The sequence below is a fragment of the Hyla sarda genome, chromosome 7, assembly GCF_029499605.1.
Source record: "Hyla sarda isolate aHylSar1 chromosome 7, aHylSar1.hap1, whole genome shotgun sequence".
NCBI lineage: Eukaryota > Metazoa > Chordata > Amphibia > Anura > Hylidae > Hyla > Hyla sarda.
Window position 1 is genome coordinate 131,651,411 of NC_079195.1, and position 8,291 is coordinate 131,659,701.

General features: G+C 39.3%; 1 non-coding gene across 1 annotated transcript; it reads right to left on the reverse strand.

The window, feature by feature from the left end:
* Positions 1 to 531: 531 nt before the first annotated feature.
* LOC130283658 (U6 spliceosomal RNA) lies at positions 532 to 636 on the reverse strand. Its single transcript, XR_008846778.1, has one exon. It is a non-coding gene; the product is annotated as a U6 spliceosomal RNA (small nuclear RNA).
* Positions 637 to 8,291: the final 7,655 nt, after the last annotated feature.

Consider the following 8,291-nt stretch of genomic DNA (forward strand, 5'->3'; position numbering starts at 1 on the left):
CCTAAGTGGAAAGGTCTAAATTGGGCCCAATTCATGATTCTCAGCCCCCAGTGTCATATGACTAATTAGTGTTACAAGGTTTTAGGTGTGAATGGAGAGCAAGTGTTACCGCCTTTACCTTAATACTGGTCGCTGGGAGTTCAGAACCTCAAGGCAAAGGACTCTCTGAGGGTCTGAAAAAAAATAATTGTTACTCTACATAAAGAAGATTGCCAAGACCCTGAAGCTGAATGGCATCATGGTGAGCAAGACCACGCAGCAGTTCCACAGGACAGGCTCCACTCAGAAAAGGCCTTGCCATGGTCAACCAAAACAGTTGAGTGCACGTGCTCAGTGTCATATCTAGAAGTTGTCTTTGGTAAATAGACTAATGAAAGCTGCCAGCATCAATGCAGAGGTTTAAGATCAGTGTTCAGACTATAGTTGCACAATGCATCAAATTGGAGTGCAAGCCTCTTTAAAGACGATGCACAATAAAGTCTGCAAACAGGTTACTAAAGGCAAGCAGACAGGACATGGATTACTGGAACCATGTACTGTGCTCTGGTTATTCTCACAAATTTCATTTGCACAGGGGCCATGCTAATCTTCTCTGTATTGTTCCAGTTGTAGTAAATGTGCTGCTAAACCAAGCCCAGACACTTTCACATTTTGATAGGTTGAGGCCTTGTGCTTTTATATAACCCCACCAAGGACCTTCTAACAAAGTAATCGTGAAAGAAGGGTCTCTGGTTGAGCTTCAAAGATCCATTGTGCAGATGGAAGAAATTTCCGGAAGGTCAACCGTGACTGCAGCAGGCACTCACGTATCCCAGCCGGACATGGCCTGTATCTCATTCATTTGAATGAGCTGACCAGAGTCAGCTAGTGACTCCAATCAGCTCATCTTTGCCCTATATCCGGTTTTGTGAAAAGGACCTAAAATCGTGGTATTGTTCGCCTTTGAAATAGTTACGTGCAAAGAAAAACATGTTCATTCTTTCTGCGGAAGTCCACGAGCACTGCATAGCCATCAGTGGTGACAGCGCAGTGACGCACGGTCCTACCGCCAAAGTATTTTCAGTGCCGGACGTCAGATGGAATCTCCACTTGCAGAATTCAGTGAGTGGAGATTCTGCAGTGTGAACATACCCTTAAGTGAATTTAAACCAGACAAATAAATAAATTCATAACCTAGAGCAAACCCCTGAAATAATGGCAGGTGAAGGTTGTCCTACATGCTTGGGGATTTGTAGCTCCTCAGTGTATCTGTAACATATAAAGGTCTCATGGTCCTGCACAGAGCACGGGACAGCTGGAACCAGAGTATGGCTTGCAGACAATGCATGACTTTTTACTACAATTTTATTGTAGGTGCGCGCAAGCTCTATAAATAGAAAGCAGGGATGACTTACTGGAGGCAGAATTACTTTGTGATGAGCAGTGGTAGATTATACTGCAGTGGTAGATTATAATATGGGCACTTTGGGCTACTATTTTGGGCTACTCATGGCCTGAACTGTTTTGGAAAACAATGAAGGGGTGACATGTGTAGATGTTATTGAATACTACAGTTCTCCTCAGCATTACAAATGCTTTGCATACTTTCCCCAATATTAGACGCTCGGGCCTTCTCTAACACCTATTGTAGTTTTCAACAATTCTGATTAACTGAAAGCTGACGACTGGTGAACTAGACAACTGCTAATTAATTTCCTCACTCCTGACTTTATCCACTGTTAAGGAAAGACTAATGAAAACATGAAAAGGAAGCGAGTAATGTGACAAGCACAGCTCGTATCAATCTCTTAGCACAAGGAATTAGCTTGAAAGGGTGCTCCATGCCATGGGAATTTTAGAAAAAATTTTGCTGGTTACATATTAATGGGAAGCATGACCTGCTACAATGTTCCAAAGGAGACTGATGCTTATTGAACCAGAAGGAAATACATAGTCATTTTAACTGTGGAAGTTATACATCCCACCCAGCAGCAAAATATTAAGTGGCCTATCTGGACTTCAAAGAAATTCCCAGAATGAAATTGCTGCTAAAATATGAGACAGGATTTTAATTAGTCACTGAGCGCTACGTTAATCTGGACATTTGGAAGGACTCGTAGGAAATTTGATCACTATTTGACATTTTAGGCAATGCATTTATAATCCCTCCAGATTTACAGAACCTCACAGTTGAGCAGCCCAAGGATCTTACATGCCATATATTTCATGTGTGAACCCTTCCGCTCCCATTGGGACTTTAGGACTGGGACATTGATTTGATACTAAGTTTATTTAACAACTTCCCATGAAAAGCAGTCACAAGCTAATAAACCTATCACTATTCAATCTGAACATTAAACAGGAAACATTAAAAGTGTTATTGGATATGTAAAATAAAGGTTTTGTGTTTCTTTTTCTTAATCGGTTCTGTAACCTGTAATTGATATATAGGATTCTTCACAGAATAGTAAAAGGAGTAATTTATTGTTTTTACTGCACAACATTTAACCCAGGACTCTGTAAGTATAATGTTATTGATTGGTTGTTATAGTGCATGTGCAGCTTTCGCATGATGGATAGAGTACAATCTCTTCAATGTTCTTATATAGTAGGAATGCTAAGCAGCTGTTGTAACTGTGACCTTGAGTCATTAATAAAATTGCCTGTGATGTGAATGCAGAGGTAAGATATGGGAATGAGAATTCTAAATAAAAGTGGGGCCCCACATCTAAAAATACTAACAACACATACAGTCACAAACTATATACTATAGGCACAGTCACTATACAAAGACCAATATAACCAATAACACCAATAAGGCTTAATTAATACTGCCACAGTAGAATCATTACCATTATCTGAATTAAACCATCATACTGTTAAATTATTACATGAAGACCAATATTACCACCATACAGTGACCATATTGTAATAAATATTAGCTCTGCAGAGTGTAAAAGTGATGACAGTACAATTATAGCCATTGACTACAAGTCCCCCCAGAAGGAAGTAGGTATATAGGTCCTGGTCCCCCCAGTAAAAAAAAGTACATCCTTCTAATTGGTAGGTAGGCCTACCAACCGTTAGGTAGGCCCCACCCTAGTAGGTAGATTACCCACAAGCACATATGTCTCCAAGAAAGTAGGTCCCCCGTTAAGTAGGTCGCTGGGTAAGAACAAACTCACTTTCTCCCTCTTCCCACTCAGAACAGCAGGGTTATCTTTTTCTTCCATGTATAAAATTCCTAAATAGAAATGACAACGTATTTTTTGTTTGACCCAGATGGGCATGTTTATATTAGAATTGGTGTAACAATAGCTTGATTCACAGTTATCTCATGTCTCTGTTTAAAACGTATGTACCCAAAGTAGTCTGTGGTATTCCTAAATCCTCCTCCTGTCTCATCAGATGCTTAGACAGCTCTATTCTTTACAACATTGCTTGTTCAGCCTAACTACTGTGTAAAAGCACAACCCTACCATTAGATCTGTGCATAGAAACACAAACTTTTACTACAACTAACTTAACCACTATAAGAAAATGCCATCTGAGAACTGCCATACAAAGTATAGGAGTCCGCTTAAAAAAATATGTCATTATTCTAAATGCATATGTTTTGTTTTAAAGAGTAGCTCCCACCATCTGTATTTTTTTCCTGTCCCTACCTATTGATAATCTATCCCCAACCCCCTCCCTGCCTTTAAAAAAAAATGTTCTACCTTACAAATGGCTCATCTTCTGCCTATGTTTACCTGACGCCTGCTGGGCGTCGACTTCCACCCTCACCTCATCTATGCAGCTCTCCTGTCAGGAGCGCGCATAGATGAGCAACCAATAGCACAGCAGGCTGCTCCGGGGTCTCCTCCTCCCTGTTTAGCAGTGTAGTGTTGTCCAGGGAAGAGGAGTATAGGAGCATCGCCCACCTGTCATGCTCACCGCTGAGACCCCAGACTGCAACAAAGTACGGGCAAGTGAAATAAGACCTCACCCGTACAGGACATGTACAGTCCTGGAGCATCAGCGCTGCCTCCAGACTGTACATGCCAGGGGCAGACAGCCAATGAAGCAGCTACGAGGCCAGGCAGCCAAGGACAGCAGACCTGGTGTTCACAGCGCTCGCTCCCGCCAGTCTAATTGACAGGTAGGGAGCGAGCGCAGGCTGACTGAATTAGGACCAATTGCTGTGGGAGACCTCCAGTGGCCGGTTTCCAAATGTAAAATACACTCTTTTAATAAAAAAAAAAAAAAATGAATCTATATTAGAGATATGTTGTAAGTACTACAACATATATAAAAAAAAAAGGTTGGTGACAGTGCCCATTTAAAGGTATGAAAGCAGTTCACAATGTTTGTTAAATAGAATTTGTAATTCTATATAAATATATATTTATTTATTTATATAAAATGTGTTATATAAAAGGGCGTCTAAAGCCCACATCTATATTTGTTACTGAAGCGCACTAAAGCTTCTGGATTCAGTAAAACAGTGGGACAGTGATATTAACCTAACCCCTATTTGGCTTTGTCCTGACCTCTTATATTCTGTAATCTGCTCTTGCTTGGTGAATTATTATTTACCCACATACATATGTATTTAGGTAATCCTTCTTTTATAAAATGGGTAACTCAATGGATTCAAATCTGGATTAGTAAAGCAGGGGACAATGAAAGAGGGACTAATCCTGAGTGACATGATGCATTATTGGTAAATGTAGCAACATTATTTTGATTAATGAGGAGAACATCCATGGTTAAAATATATATGGACAGGAAAAGATATTCTGATTTTCAGCTGGGAAACATTAGGAGATTAAACCATAGTGGCATGCTATATCCTCTCATCTCTACCGATCTCATCCACGTTTTATAGTGCTTGACATGATCTCTATAGGATAGCAAAGATGTCTTGTATGAATTGTCAGCCAAATAATGTTTAACTGACACAATAGCTTGGTCTTGATGATTTACATTTTCCTTCAGTTCTGCTCTGTTGGCATTATGAAGCTTTACCATTTTTTTTTTTACATACAATTTAGAAGAAATTGTCTATGAGATGACATTTGTGTGCCAATTGATTTTAATAGATAAAGTCGTTGTCCCACAGCAGCTTTTGCTCAGAAAATATAAACATATAAGTTATATTAAGAAAGGTGTTTATATTTTTTTAGGTAGTTTGTTGAACTCACATGCCATCTATAGTAAATGGGATTCAGAGACACATATAATAGAACAAAAGAAGCGCTCTACTACAAGCCTCATATGTCGGTGTTTGTGTCTAGGCTTTATTGGCCATTCCTTGCCTGCCACATCATTGGCGCTATAATATCTCCCACCCTCCTGGTTTCCTCAATGCAGAAAGTTGGCATTAGTCCCTGCATGTTCTGTATATCAGTTTGTTGAGGTGCGGGCTGGTTGGCATCTAGTCACATTCTTCTGGGAGTTCAACCAGGAGCCCCCTGATTCTAGTCTCAACACTGAGAGAGAGAACTTGTTGGATATTTGCATCAATAGGTGCTCTCTTGATATTGCTACACATATACTGTAAGCTCTCACTGTTCATTCACTGGATAGAGACACTGAAAATAGCAATGGACATCAATGTAAATAGTATATATATATATATATATATATATATATATATATATATATATTTACAATTCCAATTAGGGAAAGGATTTGTTTTCAACAATAGATACTTTATTGACTATTTTTGCTTTGGTGGACAATCCTTTTTACTACAGTCTTTAAAAAAAGAACAAATGTAGCGATACATCAATGTAAAAAATCTATGTCTACCATCACAGAATTACTGCTGTTAGAAACCTAAGTAAGCAAGTCAAAAACAGGAATTATAGATGCATAACAAGAACTAGATAGGACAGCTGGAAGCCAAGTAAAATATTATTAGTGATATAGGATCCGAAAATAAAAAGAACAAAGCAATTTGACAACAGGCAACAAAAATTGTAACAAAAATTCTAGCTTAATACAAATAGTGTCGGCTCACTCTCTGTTGTGCTTCTTATGGGCTTTACAAGGGAACAGGAAAAATCTAGCATTCAAACAGAAGTCCTTTACATTTCAGATCCATTTTAAGAATACATAAAACAAACAAAAAAGAACAAGTTCTTGAAGTTTTTGGAAAGCCAACTCCTCAGCCCTCCACTCCTGAAACGTCTCAAGAACTTGTTATTTGGTGACGTCTGCTTTGTCATATTTTAAAATAAAAACTGAATTTTTTATGGCACTTTTTTGAATGCTTGCTTTTTCCTGTACTCTTATGCAAAAATGTAGTTTTACCTTTTTGAGGTGTACCAGATGAAAATTCAGTCTCTAGTCTGTCTGTGTATTCAAACAAGGTGACCACAAATCATCAAATATGGCTGCCACCGTGGAATAGCTACAACATTTAAAGGAGAGAAAATATACAACAGTTCTATATTACAGACAAAACTCAGTTAACCCCTTCCCGCTATAGGACATATGAATACGTCCAATCATCCGACATGTTCGCGCATTTGGACGTATGCATACGTCCTAGCGATCTCCGGCACTGCCACGGGCAGTGCAGGAGATCGACGACGGGACCCAGCTGTTAATCACAGCCGGAATCCTGCCGCAGCTGCCAGAGCCGCGATCGCGCCGGTCCCGGCAGCATTAACCCCCATAGCCGCCGTCATCAATCCTGATCACGGCATCTATGGTGTTGACAGCGGGAACGCTCTCCCCCTGCTCTCCCCTGTTCGCGGGTCGCCGTTGGTTGCTATGGCAGCAGCAGGTCAGATCATGACCTCCTGTATGCCTGCTACGGCGGAAGCCTGTGAGATCCAGCCAGGTTTACACTGTGCTGCAGTACAAATGTATTGCAGCATAGTATAATCTGTAAAAAGTGTAAAAAATTAAATGTAAAGTTCTTCAATAAAAGTATGAAGTGTAAAAAAAAATAAAAAATAAAAATGCCCCTTTCCCAATAAAAGCCCTGTATTATCACCAAAAAAGATTAAAAACACAAATCATATACATAATAGGTATTGCCACGTCCATAATGACGTGTACTATAAAACTATAATGTAAATTGTCCCGCACAAAACTATCTCAGAATCGCTTCGTTCAGAAAAAGCGGTCTAAAGTTATTACCATTTAAAGAGATACATGTCAAATTTTAAAAAAAGAGCCTGGTTATTGAGGTAAAAAATGGGTCCATCCTTAAGGGGTTAAAGGATTTTCAGTTTAAAAAGCCCACTTACATACACTCTATTAGGGTATTCTGAGTAATTAGAGGCAGTTCTCCTGCTCAGAATCATAAACTTTTGGCCAAACTGGATAGTGATTACCAGGAGGTTCTCTCCCTCTAAGGACCTGTCCTGTCCTGTGTTACACAGGTAACTCATTGGTGTGAATGGGCACTGTGTAATGCTTTCTTTTCCCTATAGGGGCACTGCAAGAAAAATGAAAACTTATTACTACTGATTGCTAGGTGTCCTAGCAGGGACATTATGGCTCAGATTTATCAATATGCCTGAGGACAGAAACTGTCTTGTTTTCCCACACCAATCAATCAGCTTATGTTCCAAATGAAAGCTGAGCTTTGATCGTTGCTATGGGAAAACCAGGCTGTTTCTGTCCTCATGCAGATTTGTAAATCTGAGCCCTTGTGTTTGGCTTATTGAGTACCCTTATTACAAGTAAGCATTAACAAGTTAACAGTGTAAAAACCATTTTAATGAAATAAAAGTTAAGTAAATGGTACATAAGTAAAAATATTTCTCAGGGCAAAGCAGAAGGTTCACGTTGAATGTAAATTTGCCATAAGGTAGGTGCTAATGGCATTTAGTAAATAATGGTATTTGGTGCTTGGGATAATTGCCAGCCTATGGCTTTCTATCACAGGAAGATCTGAAACATGTCCTAAAATACAAATGAGAAGATTACAATCTGAAACATCTGCCCAATAACATCTGAAAGGTGGGCTATTTCACATCATGAGGATTAGGCAAGTCTTAGGAGACCAGAAGAGAGTACAGAGTTAACCTAAAAATTAGAAGACGTTTTATAACCCTGAGCAAAACATATACATTCCATTCAGAAAGTCTTTAGAACCTTTCACTTTTTTCACATTTTGTTATGTTGCAGTCTTGTGCTAAAATAAAAAAATAAAAAAGTGTTTATGAAATCCTCCACCTTGTCAATTAATACCCTGTTTATCTGGGACCACTCACCTTAGCTACTGCCTTTGTTACAGGTTTCACACTGGCCGAGTAAGCCAACTCATGATGTATACTTGTATGCCTGTATGTCCTGAACCCCCTTAC